Genomic DNA, 18,868 nt, shown 5'->3' with positions numbered 1-18,868 from the left:
TGGCTAAAATTACCGCTCCAAGGTGTGCATGTACACTAAGCGTACCAAAACATATGCCCAGCGTATGAGGGGACCCTTTCCGAAAATAAATTTTGTTTCAAGGACTAAAAAGGAAAATATCTGGATCCGAGTGTTACAAAATTCCATATATAAGGGTCAAAATTGTAAATTACCTTGATAATGAATGTTACAATTTCCCCCCACTTGAATCAGACTTCGTATTCGAAGTCCGCCGCCGCGAATAGCTCATGGTAGTGCTCGTGCATCTCTGCCTCAGGTTCACAAGTCCATTCGTAACCTTTCTGATGTTGCCACTGGACCTTGACCAAAGATACCACCTTGTTGCATAAGACCTTCGTCTTCCTATCCAGAATCACCACTGGCCTCTCAAAATAGTCCAGGTGATCATCCACCTAAATATCATCCAAAGGAACCACCAATGAATCATCAGACACACACTTCCGAAGTAGAGAAACATGAAAGGTGTTGTGAATCTGACTAAGCTCCTCAGGTAAATCCAACTGATAAGCTACCATGCTAACCCTGGTAATCAATCGGAACAACCTAATATATCGGGGCTCCAACTTGCCCCTCTTCCTGAAGTGTTTTACACCCTTCTAGGGCGATACCTTTAGTAAAACCATGTCGTCGACTTGGAACTCTAACTCCGATCGACGTCTGTCATAATAACTCTTTGACGTCTGTCAGCATAAATCTTCTACCGATTCTGAGCTGTCTGCAACCTCTGTCTAATCTGTTAAATAAGATTTGTCGTCTGAAGAAATACTTCGCCCTTTCCTATGACCTTATGACCGACCTCTCCCCAAACTTCCTCCCATAAAGAAGCTCAAACGGCGGCGCACCAATACTAGAACGATATTTGATGTTGTAAGAAAACTCAGCTAAGGGAAGGTAGGAATACCATCTCTCACCGAAATCTATGACAAAAGATCTCAACATATCCTCAAGTGTTTGAATGGTCTTTTGCTTTGGCCACCAGTTTGCGGATGATAAGCAGTGCTAAAATGTAACCCCGTGCCCAGTTCCTTGTGGAACTTCTGTCAAATTCGAGAAGTGAACTGAACATCTTGATCTGATGCAATTGAAACGGGGACACCATGTCGGGCGACGATATCGCACACATAAACATTGGCTAATTTCATGTCTGAGGAGCTATTTCCCATGATCCTATGATCGACCTCTCCACTATCACCCAAATCACATTAAATCACTTAGTCGTCCATGGTAACTTGGTGATTAAATCCACGGTTATCTGCTCCCATTTTCACATGGGAACCTCCAAAGGTTGAATCTTTCCATGTGGCCTCTGGTGCTCGGCCTTGACTATCTGACAGGTCAATCACCTCTCAACATACCAAGATATTTCCCTCTTCATCCATGGCCACCAATAGCTAAGTCTCAAATCCCGATACGTCTTGGTAGCTCAGGGTGTATCGAAAATAGGGACTTATGTGCCTCCTCCAACACAGTCTGGGATTCTGCCAAAATCTGGCACCCAAACCTGTGACATCCCCATTTTCACAGCCAGAAAAGACCGATTTGTGTATGCTTATTTAAAAATCATAGTATCCTTTTTGAAAAATAGTATTGTGGAATTTGTTCCGATAAAACATGATAATGATATTATCAAATCATTTTTGAAGAAATGTATTTTATTTATATTAAAACATTGGGATGTTATCGTCAATACAGAAACATAAGCATAACAAAATATTACAACCCTTATAGTAATTAAACTAGTGGCCTAATACTCCTTGAATCTCTCAACGGAATGTATCTTTCATATAGCCACCTGTAATACAATAAACTGAGTGGGTCAGGTTGGGAATCCTGGTGAGTACATAGGGATTTCAGTCCCACAATGTGATAATAATGTATAACTCAAACCTGAAAATCCAAATATAATCATTAACATAGATATATCATATCTCTAAAACAGTTTATCCCATCCCATCGATTACCACATATAGATCCTATACAACGATCTTACAAGATCTAGCCTAAAGAATCAATATGAACAACAAGTCGACGACGCTGCTTCGGAAATTCTCTGGCAGCAAACTCGGATCAATAACTACATCAAATGAGGGGAATGGAACAAGTTTCACCAGAAACCTCTGTTCATAAAAACAACATGACAATTAAGTCAGGGATGGTTATCTAGATAACTATGCCTAACAGTGGTTTGACACCGTGAGGTATTTTACCTCGAAACTCACCCTATCCGACAATACAACATCAAACTTTGCCTAGCAGTGGTCTGACAGCATGAGGTATTTTAACCCCAGACTCATCCTATCCGACAATACAACATCAGACATAACTAGTAGTGGTCTACTGCTGACACACTCTATTAAGCAGTCTACGAAGTTCCCTCTGTTACTTCGTGAAAGGAAATGCTGACACATGAAGCACTTTCGATCACATCATAAAAGAAAAATGATGACTCTAAAGTTCTTGAAAATAAAAAGTATGGGGGAATACTAATAAAGTACTCTCGTACGCTGCCGTACCCCGAAACGCAATAGTGTCAAAAAGAAGGAATTTGTACATGATAGTACTTCTGGCACATTATAGTACCCTGGTATGAGTAGGACTCGTACCCCAAAACATAATAATACCCAGACACAAGCAGCACCTAAGACACAGAGCCTTGCAAAAAGAATTGGTACATATAAAGTACTTTTGTATGTAGGACATACTTTACCGATCATCAGTCTACTCGAACAGAGTTTCTACTCTCCATTCCGATCACACACGTACCCTCAACAAGATATTACCCAATATCCAAACTTAATTGAACTAAGCATCCCTTTTAACTCTTATTTCATCACCAAGCAATCCTACAGTGCTTATCATCAACTTTCAATACGAACTCTGTTTCGGCAACACTATCCTGATTTAGTGTAATATTTTATATAGAGTATTAAGTATTAACATACATTTATCTTCTCATTTATAATACTTCTATTATTATTATCATGTAAATATATCTCAACACATATAGAACCATGCCTGGTTCACATAGCGTATATCATCAACTATACATATAATACATATTTCCAGATAATAAGCATATAATTCACATATTAACTTTCAACATATATTTAATACTTTTATTAATACTTGTATTAAAATCATGTTCATGAAATGGACTATGCGCTCACTTTTTAAAGTGACAAATCGAAATTCGGGCAGCGCTTCGCTTCTAACAACTGTCTTTTCCTTTAACGACACCTAGCTTTATTATCGTTGAGCCTTAGTATATTATTTATTGTAACTAATTATTAGTCTAGATTCATCATTAACTCAAATTCTACTTCAAGATCTATCAAGTAAGGAACAACCAGCTAGGATCATATCGGAGGTAGGGTCCATTTGGTATATGAAGTATACTATTTGGAAATCCCACTTTAAACACCTCACTAAATCACAGCCTAGACATCGTCCCCGTAAGTAGATCAATCAGTATAACGACTTGGAATCACTGATAAATCTTGTTTATAGGTTCATAATAACAATAATGAACTTAAACATAATCTATACTTAAAGTATGGTAAGCATAACTCACTTACAAGGGAGTTTAGCGAGGAACCGGACTCTGTGCAGGCAAAACTTCTGAGCCGAAAGCTCTTCTTCTTGGAGCATTTTGGCGCACTGGGACTCGCTTCTAACACCTAGGAGGTGCTAGGGAAAAGCCTTGAGGGTTTGGGGGTGTTTGGGAGATAATTGGATGAGATTGGTGTGGAGAAATGAGGAAAAATGAGTTTTATCTATAGGCTACCAGCACCCGCATACGTTGGGCGTATGCAAGGGTACGTCGGGCATACTGGCCAAAACAACAGTACGCTAGGCATACTTCGAGTTACGTTGGGCGTACTCCATCCAAGTCTCGCAATCTCGCTCCAAGCCATGGGGAGGAAGGTGTGGCTGGGATTGTGCCACGTGTCGCTTCGGAACTTAACCCATATTGTAATTATCTTCTAAATTCTGTATCTTTCTCATACGAGCACTGTTTTTGACGTTCTTTATATCCACGATTAAGTTCCACTTTAATATCTTCACTTGAAGTGGAGTAGGAACTGTAAGTATCACTTTAACCAACACATATGTTTGCCCATGTAGTATATATAATGTGGTTCTCTGATAGAGGCGATGAGTATTTTAGTATCGAGTTCCATGACTACCTCAAGGAATGTAGAATAGTTTCATAAATCATAATTGACACCTCTTAGGACACCACAACTTAATGGTGTGGCTGATAGGTACAATCGAACCTTGTTAGACATGGTTCGTTCCATGATGAGTCGAGCTTCTCTTCCAATCTCCTTCTGGGGTATGCCTTAGAGACTACCACCCACATTCTTAGTCTTTTCCCAACTAAGAAGGTTGCCAAAACACCTCATGAGATGTGGACAGGGAAGGTTCCATCGTTAGCACATATCAAGGTTTAGGGTTGTGAAGCTTTCGTTAGATGAGAGACTCAAGACAAGCTTGAGCTCGAAGTGAGAGATGTATTTGATGGGTTTTATGTACTATAACATTCCTATGGTGCACTGATGTGTGTGAACCTAACTAGTTTTATCCTACTCTTTAATTATGAATTAAACACACAAAGGCAGTGGACCTATCAATTGTGGTATGGCTAAATAAGTAGGGTATCGAACTCAGGGAACGGAAATTAAACTAATTACTAATATTATCTAAAACAAATATTAAAGTAGAAGGGGTTTCTCTAGTTTTACAAGACTAGAAACTTAACTAAAACTTAACTAACACTTAATTAAGCAACCAACAGCTAAACAATTAAATTGCAACTAAATTCAATGATAAAAAGGACTTCTGTTTAGGTTCGAATTAATTGATCCTATGGTTGATTTTATGGTAAATATATCGGATTAACTTTTCATTGGCTACCGATTGAGATGATTAGGTTCACGTTCGTTATTGCTAATCCTTAGAAAACAGATTAATTCAAACAGTGGCCAGTTGTCTAAGTTAACAGGTTCCCTAGTTAAGTAATTCGGGTTAAGTAAGACCTGTAATGGTTAATTAAATTGGTGATTCAATTAACCTCTTTTTGATGATGTATCATACAAGCTCACGTATTAACTTACATATCTTCTAGTTAATTCTAGTTTCACATTCGGTATTCCTAGACATATAACTATGTGGTCACATAAATCATATGAAATTAATAACTAAGAGATGTTCATACAACTTAATTACTGATTTATTAACAAAAAACAGTTGTTATTAATATATGAGGTTCTTTAACAAACTTAACAAAACAATATCACCAATTAAAATTAATCCTAACCATAAAATCAATCCATATTCACAAAATCGTCTACCCTAAATCGAAGATAAAGGTTTTAGTTCATAATTGTAGTAAAAACAAACTCAAAAACGAATTTAAAAAAAACTAGACATAGTTCTATTCAAAGGTAAAGTGGAAAATTAAACCTAAGTTGCCTTATTCTTCTTAGAATTGAGGATCAGGGTTCTTCTCACGTTCTTCAGATCTCCAGCAGTCTCCTTAATCGCCAAGTAAGCTTCCCAAAAGCCAGAGAGAGTCGATTCGGATTTGTGGCTTCTATTTATAGATATCTCAAAACACGGGCTACTCGTCGAGTAGACAACCGAATCGGCGAGTCCCCTTGAGGAATCCATATACGGCAAGGAATCCACGTGTATCTTCACGAATCTCCGTGTGTACTCGTCAAGTAGACGTCCCTACTCGCCGAGTAGCTTAAGGATTTAGCATATTTTTCTTCTTTCTTCAGTCCCCAAGCTTTCGATCATATCTCCGGCTTCCTTTTGCTTCCGAGCTTCTCTTTTGGACTGAAAATACAATTTGAACACTATTAAGTACCTTTTGTCCATAATATTGACATAATTAGCTAATAAATGATGAAAATCTATACTAAATATATAGCTAAATATGCACATATCATGCACATACAACCCTAATGCTTTTGATCTAAGTTTTCTCTAATTATACATGCAATAAACATTTTACAAAGCATAAAAGCCTAAACTAGCATGCAAGGTGATATTTGAATCATAAAAACCAGTTAGAATATTACCTTGTGTAGTAGCTTGTAGAACTTGGCCTTAAGAAAGCTTAACACCTCAAGTGTGATGCCTCAAATGGTTCACAAAACACCAAGAGCAATTGGATGAATATAGAAGAGGTTAAGGAGACTCAAAATTGGTTATGCCTTCTTCTAATACAAGTGGTAACCGATTTTAGGCACTAGAGTACATATTTATAGTGTAGAATTCTAAGAGTCACATGTAACCCTAATTCAGACACTTAGGTTTATGATACAATTGATGTGGACTACCACTTCATGGATTAATTCATAATCTTAGCCCACCAATAAATCAATCATGGATCATTAGCCCAATCCATATGTATGACTGATTTACATAATCAGTCCCCGTTAATTTAATTAGTCTCTTTTGATCACTAAATTAATTCCAAATTAATTCTTGATCAATACTAATTAAATAATATGATCTCTCAATTAATATATTATAATTGTAATATATTAATAAACCACAAATAACCTCTTTCTCAAATATTCATCCAATCAAATTGCTTTGATGAATGCAACCCAAATGGACCATGCTACTATCGGGTCAAGTACATACCAATTATAGTTATGGACTTAGACACCTAATCCAACAGTCTCCCACTTGGATAAGTCTAATAACTATAACTGTGAATGAAACATAAAACCCGATTAGCAATCATAGCTTTCAAAAAACCGCTGTCGAACTCTGATGCGTCCATTAGATATGGGATCATATAATCCTCTGTTCTACAAGATATCGTGTGGACAAAGACATGGAATAAAGTCGTACTCATTGCCCGACAGTTTGTTTCCCGATTTCCGATTTGTTTGACATAGAACTTAATTGAACACATCAATAGAGTTCTGATCGGGCCCGACACATAAGTTAAAACAAAGTCATCGAGGGGCCCAACATATCGCTTTTAATCCTCTTAGGATAAAAGGGACACATAAACTTCGACTTATATGCTTGTACAAACTATTCATTGAATCATACACAACAACACGTTTTATAACATCGAGTTAATGATGCGTTTTTGCACTATCAATGTACAACCAACTCATAATCACCAAATCATATATCTTGGTTTGAAGACTATACGATATTATCGTCTCACAATCACCCATGATAAATTCCATGAAGTGATTCATGTGAGTGTGGGTTTAATCGAATACTCAAATCTTATTTCAAGAACACTCATGAATGTTTGTAGCAATTTTTTGCTATGTCTAACACCTTAGACAATCTTACAAAAACCCATTCATGACAGTCTACTTTCATAACCTACTTCCAAAGTATGATTGACTATGGATGGTTTGAATAATCTTATTATTCTGGAAATCAAAACAAGCAAAATGAAACAATAGTAAATAATTGACACAAGACAATAACTTTACTTATAAATAAAAACTCCTTTTATTCAATCATCAAATGTCAATTACATTTGAGCTATTACAAGTTTCTAAATGTCTATCTAATTATTAAAACTAATATCGTCCTGAAGCCCGATACTTCTAGCGTGCTGTAAGTGCTTAACCTTGCTCAGTCCCTTTGTAAGGGGATCTGTTGGGTTTTCTTTTGATGATACCCTCTTCACCACGACAAGACCCTCTTCTACTTGATGTCTAATGGAGTGATATTTTTTGTTGATGTGTCTGGATCTACTATGATCTCTTGGTTCCTTAGATAAGGCGACTGCACTCTCGCTATCACAGAAAATCTTCATAGGATCCTTTATAGCTGGTATAACTCCAAGGTCTCCAATGAAGTTCTTCAGCCATATCGCATCCTTCGATGCTTCACTTGCTGCTACATACTCTAATTCGCACGTTGAATTAGCTACAGTCTCCTGTTTGGAACTTTTCTAAGTTATTGCTCCTCCATTTAGGGTAAATATCCAGCCCAACTAAGAGTGGAAATTATCTCTGTCGGTCTGAAATCTGGCATCAATATACCCTATCACTCTCAAGTCATCACTCGCACTGAGGGTAAGAATCCAGTCCTTAGTCATCCACAAGTACTTAAGAATGTTCTATACCGCAGTCCATTGAGCTCTACCATGGTTCCCTTGATATCTGTTAACCATGCTCAACACAAAGGCTACATCAGGGTGAGTACATGTCATAGCATACATGATCGATCCAACTGCAGAAGCATATGGTATTTGACTCATTTATGCTATCTCAGCATCGGTACTCGGACTCTGAGTCTTACTCAGTTTGCTATTGCTCTGGATAGGTAATTCTCCTCTCTTGGAATTTTCCATGCTGAAACGTTTCAACACTTTGTCCAAGTAGGTACTTTGACTAAGTCCTATTAGGCTTTTACTCATGTTTCTCAATACCATTATCCCTAGAATATAAGAAGCTTCTCCGAGGTCCTTCATAGCAAAACACTTCCCAATCCAGGACTTAACCTCCTGCAAGGTTGGAATGTCATTTCCTATGAGTAGTATGTCATCCACATACAACACCAGAAAGTTGAATATACTCCCACTAGGTTTGAACTCATCCTCGCTTCTCGAAAATCCAAACTCTTTGACTTTCTCATTGAAACAAAGATTCCATCTACGATATGCTTGTTTCAATCCATAAATGGATTTCTCAAGTTTACACACTCTATTAGGGTACTTTGCATTGACAAAACCCCCTGGCTGATTCATGTAAACATCTTCAGCCAACTTCCCATTAAGGAACGTGATTTTGACATCCATTTGCTATATTTCATGATTATGAAATGCAGCTATGGCTAGCATAACCCTTATAGATTTAATTTTGGCCACTGGTGAGAAGGTCTCGTCATGGTAAACTCCAGGAGCCCTTCGCAACCAATCATGCCTTATATGTGTGTACTTTCCTATCAATGTCGGTCTTCTTCTTAAAGATCCATTTGCACCCGACTGTCTTACGACCTGGTACATTGTCAACCAAGTTCCAAACTTGATTGTCATACATGGACTAAATCTCGCTGTCCATTGCCTCTTTCCATTTAGCAGACTCGGGGCCTCCCATGGCTTCCTTGTAATTATTAGGTTCATCCAAATTTATCAATTTACTATCACTGATAAACGTATCACCTTCAGCTGTTATATGAAAACCATATAACACAGGTGGAACACTAACTCTACTGGAACGTCTCAGAGGTACGGACTCGTCAATTGGTTTAATAGGAGTTTCCTCCTCGGGTTGAGCACTAGTGTTTGAGGTTCCTTCATCACTTAATTCTTGAAGCTATTCAAGGTCAATTTGCCTCCCACTGTCCTATTGGCATATGAGTTCTCTATCACAGAAAACCCTTCTCCTCGCAACGAAAACAACATTGTCAATCGGTCTATAGAAGAGATATCCAAAGGATTTTTGTGGGTAGTCGATGAAAATACATCGCTCACTATAAGGTTCGAGCTTGTCGTGAGTCTCTCGTCTTACGAAAGCCTCGCAACCCCAAACCTTGATATGTGCTAATGAGGGAACCTTCCCTATCCACATCTCGTGAGGTGTTTTGGTAACCTTCTTAGTTGGGACTAGATTAAGGATATGAGCGAAAGTCTCTGAGGCATACCCCCATAATGAGATAGGTAACAAAGTTCGACTAATCATGGAATGAACCATGTCCAACAAGGTCCGATGGCGCCCCTCAGCCACACCATTTAGCTGTGGTGTTCTAGGTGGCTTCAATTGTGAAACAATTCCACATTCCTTAAGATGGTCTTGGTACTCGATACTAAGATACTCACCACCTCGATCGGATCGGAGCGTCTTTATCTTCCTGCCCAATTGATTCTCCACTTCTTGCTTAAACTCTTTGAACTTTTCAAAGGTTCCTGACTTATGCTTGATTAAGTAGATATAGCCATATCTGCTATAATCATCAGTAAAAGTCACATAAAAGAGGTTAGCATCTCTTGTGGTGGTTCTGAAGGTTCCACACACATCGGTGTGTATGATATCAAACAAACATTCACCCCTTGCACAAGAACCAGTGAAGGGTGACTCGGTCATCTTTCCAAGCAAACAAGATTCACATGTGTCATCTGACTTTAAGTCAAACGACTCCAACACTCCATCCTTTGGAGTTGGGCTATGCGCTTTTTGTTAACATGTACAAGACGACAATGCCATAAGCATGATTTATCCAAACCATTGGACGAATCAATATGCAACACATTATCTCCTAAGTTATCTACAACCATCACAGTTTCCTATATACCATTACAAGGCAATGCTTCAAAATAAAATACACCATTATAATAAGCATAAATACTACCAATTTCATTATTAAACGAAAAAGTATAACCTTGTTCATACAAACCATGAAAAAAGATAATATTTCTCGCCATATCAGACGAGTAGCAACAATTATTCAAATCTAAATTTAACCCACTACTAAGCAATAAAGAATAAACTCCAATCTTGGTGACAAGCGACTTTTTCCTATTCCCCATGATCAAGCTCATCTTCCCGTGCTCCACATCCATACTTCTTTTTAGACCCTGCAAATCAGAACAAATGTGAAAACCACATCCTTTATCAAGGACCCATAAATTAGCATGTGATGAGTTATTAGAAAGAATAGTGTAAATAACTGCAAAGGAAGGTTTGATCTTCCCATCCTTTATGTCCTGCAAATATTTGGGGCAGCTTCGTTTCCAGTGTCCTTTTTCATGAAAATGGAAGCACTCGGCTTCCTTTGGGTTGGCAGAGGGTTTAGCAAAACCAACTTTGGTCCCACTAGAAGAGGATCCATCATGGGAATTTCCCTTGTGGCTCTTGGAAGGAGTCTTCCTCAACTTTCCCTTCCCATGTCCAATTGCCAAGACAGGGGCAGTAGCAGTAGGAGTAGTTACGAAAAATTTGCCTTTCAAACTGCTTTCAGCAGTTCTCAAAAGACCTTGAAGCTTGCTTAGAGTGACCTCCTCCTTGTTCATATGATAATTCATACGATTCAGATCATAACAGGGAGGCAAAGAGTGTAGGATAATGTTAATGGACAACTCTTCATCGAAGTGGAAATTCAACTTCAGCAAGCGGTCCACAAATCTTTGCATCTTTTGCAAGTGGGTCGTGATGGACTCTCTGTGCTTCATTTTGGTAGTGATCATGGAGGCAATGATTTCATACCTCTCATTCCGAGCACTTTGATGGTACCTTTCCATCAAATCCTGGTGCATTTCATAAGGCCAAAAGTCCTCAAATGCCTTCTGAAGCTCAACAATCATGGTAGCGATCATTACACATGACACTTTGGTCGTGTCCCTCTCATGAGTCTTATACTCAGCAATCTGTTTAGGAGTAGCAGTGATTTCATCAATCTCCTTTAGATCTTTGTCAAGGACATTCTTTGTCCTCGTAGCGAATGACCATGCAGATGTTTCGAATCCAATCACTGATAGTCGATCCATCGAAAATGACCCTGCCATATAAGTTCATGAAGGAGAAAGAGCCGTAGGGGATTGGGTTGGAGGCATTGTTTGAAGTAGACATCTGAAAAGAAAGACAAAGTTTAGATTAGATGATAATCCTTAATATATCAACCAAATTAAATATTAAGGCTAGGACCCAACACAATATTCTACAATTCAGAAGAGGGATATCGTAATCCAATTGTAAAATATTTGAAGGTAGGTAAATGACGATTTACCAATTTCCACCATGAAAAATGAAATTGAAGATTAAGTTTTAAATGAATTGAAATTCCTAGATTCTTTTAAGATTCATTGAACTTTTCAATGGCATGTTTAAATCTCGATTATGCCCTTCATGTTTGTGACTGGGATACCGAGGATCACAAACAAGGTGTGAATAATCATGCAAATGTGCTTAGTGCTCTTAATGTTACATATCACCTGATTAATGTGCCGATTAACCATACACGCTCCATTGATCCATGATTAACATCAAGCTACCCTTTGCAACTCTTGCCAATCCTAACTTAGTGTGCCGGTTAACCACACACGTTCCACTAACGACATAGCAAGGTTGTGACATCCCCAAAATCTCGGCCAGAAAAGACTGATTTTCATTTATGCTTTTAAAATAATTTCAGAGTAAATCCTTTTGATTTGAAAGAGTTGCGGAATTTGTTCCCAAAAACAAAACATGATAAAACAATGTTTACCAAAGCATTTCATAAAAGAAATGTATTTTCATTATATAATCAAAACTCGGGGTGTCATGTTCCGATACAGACCAATAAGCATAAACGATAACATTACAAGTCATTCAACAAATATATACATATACAGACTTGTAAACAAAACAACTTGATGGTTCATCCATCTTATGCCCTCGCGCCACTTCCTGTAATACAAATTAAAACTGAGTGGTTCAGGCTTGGGAGCCTGGTAAGCATATAGGGTTTTCAACCCACAATAAATAATCATATTTAATTTCCACCAACCAACAATAACCCAATTACCCATTCCCGTTATTCTCACTTTATGTCCCTAAAACAACTAACATAAGGGACCTAGTCTAAGAATATTTCATCGGGGCGACAACACATGCTTTGGGGGTTCCTCAGCAATATAAGTCAAATAAGGCAACCATGAGGGGGATGGAGTACAACGAATGAACACCCAAGTTCATTAACACCTACAGGTGGCGAACCTGCTAATGTTTCCACAAGACTATCTAGAAAAGTCCGTGGTCGTCATCTAAACTCCGCTAGATGACTAAATCAAACAACAACGAGGCCTCTCATCTGTTTTTTTACACACCAACTATCTACCCATGTTCTACCCAACATATTAGTAGATAAAATATACATTTTTATACATAGTTTTGAAAACCTGTATAGCATGCTTTAATCAATACATATTCCACATAACAGATGAGGCACACACACACATAACACGTATTTCATAGAGAATAAATCATATCTATGAGATAGAAGAAAGTGAATACACATTCACACATATAAACAACAATATACTTAATACACTCAAACCATACTTGTATTATTATCGTGTTTATGAAAGGTAGTATACACTCACTTGATCAGAAGATGATCGGACAACACTACGACTTGCAGAAGTAGTAATCCTTAACAGATCTGGAAGATCTTCACAAAAATCGAACTTCTCGCGGGCAGAGCTTCGGCTCGGGAACCGCACTTCTCGGGATCTTCGGGATCTCGGGACTTGCGTCGGGGCTCGAGAATAATACCGGGGCTTCGGGGTATTTCTGGCACGCAAATCGATGCAAAACGGGAGAGAGAAGAGAGAAAATAGCAAAAGAACTCGGCTGCCCTCGCATCCTATTTATAGGAGGCTGGAGCCTCGGAGTACACGGGGCGTATGCCAGTACGCGGGGCGTACTGGTCCGAATTCGTCACTGCGTTCGTCATCCGAAGCCACTTGCTGCGAGTGTCGACACCTTCGGTGTACGCGGGGCGTACTTCGGATCGGATCGCTGACTCCCCTTCGGATAATGCCGGATTTTCCAATTAAAATTAAATACAAATTATTTAATAAACTTCGGAAATTCATATCTTCTTCATACGAACTCCGTTTTCGACGTTCTTTATATCCACGCGAAGGTGAGACTACGCTTTACAACTTTCGTTTAGACTCCGTCGGCTAATTTTAACTTTATTTTTATTATTTATTTTTAATAGGCCGAGACAGAAAAACTTCGTTATAAATTCATAACTTCTTCGTTTGACGTCCGTTCTCGCCTAACTATTTATCGCTTCGATACCAACAACGAGACCTTCGATCCTCGTTTAGATTGTTTCGACTAAAAACTGCTCGATCTCAAATCGAGTATTTCGGGCTGCACACCGCTAAGCCGAAACTTCGATAAATCATAACTTCCTCATACGAAGTCAGATTTGGGCGTTCTATATATATTCGGAAACCTCATTTCAACTACTACAACATTAACCAAAGATATCAAGTTTAATTTACTCTGAAATTTTGACGCTTATTTTTATTCTTAATTAATCAAACCACATAATTAAGCAATTAAGCACAAAACACGTAATACTCAAATAATACAATCTTATTATTTCAAAATGGGTTACAAAGGTTAACCTAGACTATTACATTGCTAAAAATGGCAAGCCCGAAAACACAGGCGTTACAAAGGTGCAATGTGTAATTTCCATGGCATAACACCATTTTCACATTTTCCTAAAGTAACTAAGATTGGGAATTTATAAAAGTTTAGTTACGTTAATAATTATCATTATACTTAGTAAAGAGAATTAATGTCCTATCCTACCCGTTTGGCTAACGATCCTCCACTAGTCAAGGAAGCGGTGGGTAAGAGTGGACACCCATTCAATCGCCATTTTATAGGAAATTTCCTTATACCCCTCTTATAGACCGACTTCGTGAATGAGGCCTACTAACGGTAAGACTGACTTGTCTTATACATATATATAAGTATTAACTTTAATATTATAATAATATAGGGTTGAGTTTTAAACTTTTTTTAAAATTCTAGGGATTGGAATTAATGTTTCATAAATGAAACTTCTCAAATTCCAAAACTGGAGGGAAAGTTTTGAAAATTTTCAAAACCTGTTGAGTTATAGAATTTATGTTATTTAAATGTGACTTTCCAAGTTCCATAACTTGAGGACAAGTTATGTAACTCTTCAAGACTTTTGAAATTCTATAACTTAAAGTTTGAATGTTTCATGAATGAGACTTTTCACATTTCATAACTTGAGGACAAGTTATGAAACTCTTCGTGAACCATTTAGATCAAATTTAACTAACACAATTAATCATATGATTTATCATCTAACAATTTGACCTAATACTAATCATTTCGCAATATAGCTTCAAATTTTACAAATAATTAGTTTTTCATAAAATTAAGTAATTATCTTAAAATTTGACAATCATCATGTTATTGGATGGGGATAATCATTACCATATTATAAAAATCGAATTTTATGAACCAAAACAATTTGTGGTAATGATCCTAATCCAAAACAAGCCAAAAACTCGAAAATTCTGCTCACTGAGGACCCAACTCGTCGAGTGCACTTATGAAATCGACGAGTTCATCATCATAAGGCACCTACTCGTTGAGTTCAATGATGGACTCATCGAGTAGGCCCTAGCAGAATCCAGAATTATAATTTTTCAGCTTTTGAAAATCACACAATTGCATCAATATAATATAAAACACCCATGTTTCTGATACCACTGATGGGGTTTATGTACTATAACATTTCTATGGTGCACATACAATCCTAATGCTTTGGATCTAAGTTTTCTCTAATTATACATGCAATAAAAATTTTCCAAAGCATGAAGCCTAAATTAGCATGCAAGGTGATATTTGAATCATAAAAACCAGTTAGAATATTACCTTGTGTAGTAGCTTGTAGAACTTGGCCTTAAGAAAGCTTAACACCTCAAGTGTGATGCCTCAAATGGTTCACAAAACACCAAGAGCAATTGGATGAATATAGAAGAGGTTAAGGAGACTCAAAATTGGTTATGCCTTCTTTTAATACAAGTGGTAACCAATTTTAGGCACTAGAGTACAGATTTCTAGTGTAGAATTCTAAGAGTCACATGTAACCCTAATTCACACACTTAGGTTTATGATACAATTGATGTGGACTACCACTTCATGGATTAATTCATAAGCTTAGCCCACCAATAAATCAATCATGGATCATTAGCCCAATCCATATGTATGACTGATTTACATAATCAGTCCTCGTTAATTTAATTAGTCTCTTTTGATCACTAAATTAATTCTTGATCAATACTAATTAAATAATATGATTTCTCAATTAATATATTATACTTATAATATATTAATAAGCCACAAATAACCTCTTTCTGAAATATCCATCCTATCTAATTGCTTTGATGAATGCAACCTAAATGGACCATGCTACTATCGGGTCAAGTACATACCAATTATAGTTATGGACTAAGACACCTAATCCAACATTATTTTTATCGACTATCCATAAAAGTATTTTGGATATTTGTTTTACAGACCTAGTGAGAATGTGGTCTTTGTAGCAAGAAGATGAGTCTTTCATGAGAGAGAGCTCATATGCTAAGAGGACAGTGAGAGTACAATTGATCTTGAAGAGATTAAGGAATAAAACAATGAAGGAACCTCTGAAGACGCTAGGGTTCAACTAGAGGAAGAAATTCTAGTTTAACCAGTTGACGAGTCATTACATCTTAGGCATTCAACTAGAGTTAGAATGCAACTCGAGTTATATGGTTTCCATATTACTGCGGAAGGTGATACGTTTATCAGTGATAGTATACTGGTAAATTTGAATGAACCGACTAACTACAAAGAAGCAACGGCAGGCCCTGAGGCTGCCAAATGGCAAGAGGCGATGGACAGCAAGATCAATTCCATGTATGAAAACCAAGTTTGGGATTTGGTTGATAATGTACCAGGTCGTAAGACAGTTGGTTGCAAATGCATCTTCAAGAAGAAGACCATCATGGATGGAAAGGTACACACTTTCAAGGCTCGACTGGTTATGAATGGCTTTACTCAAACCCCAGGGGTTGACTATGATGAGACTTCACTAGTAGCTAAGATTAAATCTATCAGGATAATGCTCGCCATAGCTACATTTCATGACTATGAAATTTTGCAAATAGATGTCAAAACCGCTTTTCTTAATGGGAAATTGGCTGAGGATGTTTACATGAATCAACCAGAGGGTTTTGTAGATGCAAAGTATCAAACTAGACTGTGTAAGCTTGAGAAATCTATCTATGGATTGAAACAAGCTTCTCACAGATGGGATCTTTGCTTTGATGAGAAGGTCAAAGAGTTTGGCTTCTCTAGAAGTGAAGATGAATCTTGTGTATATGTCAAAGCTACTGGGAGTATAGTAACCTTCCTGATATTGTATGTTGATGACATACTTCTTATAGGAAACGACATTCCAACTTTTCAAGAGGTTAAGTCTTGGCTTGGAAAGTGTTTCGCTATGAAGGATCTGGGAGAGGCTGCTTATATTCTAGTGAAAAGGATTTTGAGAGACATGAGTAAAATACTAACTGGACTTATTCAAAGTACATACTTGGAAAAGATGTTGAAATGTTTTAGTATGGAAAATTCCAAGAAAGGAGAACTGCCTATATAAAGTAATACCAAACTGAGCAAGACTCAGAGCCTGAGTACTAATTCAGAGATAGCATAAATGAGCAGAGTTCCATATGCTTCTGCCATTGGATCTATCATGTATGATATGACTTGTAATCGCCCTGATGTGGCTTTTGCTTTGAGCGTGGTCAATCGTTATCAGGGAAATCCAGGTAGAGATCACTGGATAGCAGTTAAGAATATTCTCAAGTATCTTCGAAGAACTAAGGACTGTGTCCTTGTGCTTGGTGGTAGTGATACATTGAGAGTAACTGTGTATAGTGACGCCATCTTTCAAACAGACAAAGACAACTTACGTTCTCACTTTGGTTGGGTGTTTACCTTAAATGGAGGAGCGGTAACCTGGAAAAGTTCTAAACAAGAGACAGTGGCTGATTCTACTTGTGTGTCAGAGTACATAGTGGCGAGCGAAACATCAAAGGAGGAAATTTGGTTGAAGAGCTTCAATGGAGACCTTGGAGTTGTTCCAACCATCAAGGAGTCAATGGAAACTTTTTCTGATAATGAAGGAGCGGTTTCTTGACTTAGGAACCAAGAGATCATGGCAGATCAAGACTTATCGATATAAAATACCATTTCATCACACATAGGGTAGAAAAAGGTTACTTCGTCGTGAAGAGGGTATCATCAGAAGAGAATGTTGTTCATCCCCTCACAAAGGGTTTGAGTAGGGTCAAACACGTTCATCATTCTAGTAGCATTGGTTTGAAAGATGATATTAGTTTTAGTAGTTAGATAGTTAGTTGAAACTTGTAACAAAGTAAATGTAATTGACTTTTGGTGATTAAATAATAGAGAATTATTTATGAGTTTATTTACTAACTTTTTTCACATGTTTATTATTGTGCTTCAATTTACATGTTTTACTTCCCGGATAGTTCAATTATTCAAAGTTGATCGGTGGTAACCGTAAGAGAACCACATTATATATATACTACGAGGTGGTGGTTGTTGAGGCCAACATAAATAATAACCCTAAATATTACACACTAAAATAGTGTATAGTGGTAAAGGGGTCGAATCCACGGAGATTGGTTCAATTTATAACTCTATGAAAAATCTCTTTGTAAAAATACTTGTAAAATAACAATAAAAATAAAATGGGGGGTTTTGGTGTATTGAAATACTTGAAACAAACTAGAATTAACTATGATTTAAATAGACAATCTCAACAAAAATAAGGGTTTGATGTAAAATCAATAAGGGAGGGATGGTTGACTTAAAGTTTCCTCACTTTGACTTTTGATGAACATATCATTAGAATCCAATGGTGCAATACTTTGATTTAAATCCTTAATTTGGCTATAGTAATCCAAGGAGCTTGAGATTACCTAGACTTTTCTTAATTGCTGAAATGGCTAGAGAAGCTCATAACAATTTCTTTAGTCAAAGTCACTAATTCCAAATAGCATGTAATTAGTGAAAGTCAACTAGCATTAAGAACCAAAAAGTCACCAAATCCAAGAGGAGTCAATTGCTTTCACTACCATGTTGGAGAAAATGTTTTTATGATTGTGTGAAGCAAAAACAACACAAAAATCATTTGTTGCTTGCTAATTTGAGGATCCTTTACCTAATCAAGAAATTAGCCAACTAATCACCACAAACACATTTAAACTCATGAATAAAAACATAATGGTAGTGATAAT

Source organism: Lactuca serriola, chromosome 5 (genome assembly GCF_051521515.1).
Source record: "Lactuca serriola cultivar US96UC23 chromosome 5, Lser_US96UC23_V15, whole genome shotgun sequence".
Lineage (NCBI taxonomy): Eukaryota > Viridiplantae > Streptophyta > Magnoliopsida > Asterales > Asteraceae > Lactuca > Lactuca serriola.
Note: the sequence above shows the minus strand (reverse complement) of the source record.